The sequence below is a fragment of the Penaeus monodon genome, chromosome 34 (genome assembly GCF_015228065.2).
Source record: "Penaeus monodon isolate SGIC_2016 chromosome 34, NSTDA_Pmon_1, whole genome shotgun sequence".
NCBI classification, from domain to species: domain Eukaryota; kingdom Metazoa; phylum Arthropoda; class Malacostraca; order Decapoda; family Penaeidae; genus Penaeus; species Penaeus monodon.
This window is the reverse complement of record NC_051419.1, coordinates 26,258,072-26,258,833: the sequence shown is the minus strand read 5'-3', so window position 1 is coordinate 26,258,833 and position 762 is coordinate 26,258,072. Positions and strand designations below refer to the sequence as shown.

The 762-nt window shown below is 37.3% G+C and overlaps 1 protein-coding gene across 1 annotated transcript in view; it reads left to right on the top strand.

Annotated features, from left to right (window-relative positions):
• LOC119594865 (ionotropic receptor 93a-like) overlaps nucleotides 1-762 on the top strand; it is a 36,843-nt gene that overhangs the window by 16,731 nt on the left and 19,350 nt on the right.

The window sequence follows — 762 nt, the reverse complement described above, 5'->3', positions numbered from 1 at the left end:
CCTCTCCTCCTCCAACACAACCCCCCCATCAATCCCATCTACCTTACTCCCTTTTACAACCTTACCAACCCCATACCTCCACACCTTCTCCATCTCTCCTTCCACCCCTTCGCCATCTCTCCTCCACCTCTTCTCCATCCCTCCTCCACCCCTCACCCCTTCTCCACTCCCTCCTCTACCCCTTCTCTACCCCTCCTCCACTCCTCTTTCACCTCACCCTCGCCCCCTCCAACACAGCGCAAATCCGTGGCCAATAGTTAATCAATTCCCACAACAAAACTCGCATCAATTTACATTCAAGTGCGACTTCGGGTGTGACGAGTATGTCAGTAAAGCAAATCACCTTTTGTTACATTATTCACTATGACCAAATAGATTTTACGACGTCTGTAAGGCGAACACGCACTTAGTCCATTTCGGAGACATGTGTAAGAAAGCGAAAGTTTTTATTATTATTATTATTATCTTTATTTTAATTCTTATTCTTAAGGATTATTATTTTTTTTTTTTGCGGAGTAGCTCGGGTCTTGTGAATGTTTTTTTATTATTATTATTGTTAATATTTTTTATTCTTATTTTTAAGGATTTATTATTTTTTTGCGGAGTAGCTTTTGTAAAATATTTTGGTGTTTGTATTTTTTTTTCTCGATTTTTGATTTCAGTTTTTAAGAATTATTATTTTTTCGGGGTATTAAAAAAATATATATTTTATTTGTGTTTTTTTGTGTGTGATTTTATCTGGTCTGTAAATAAATCGATCTG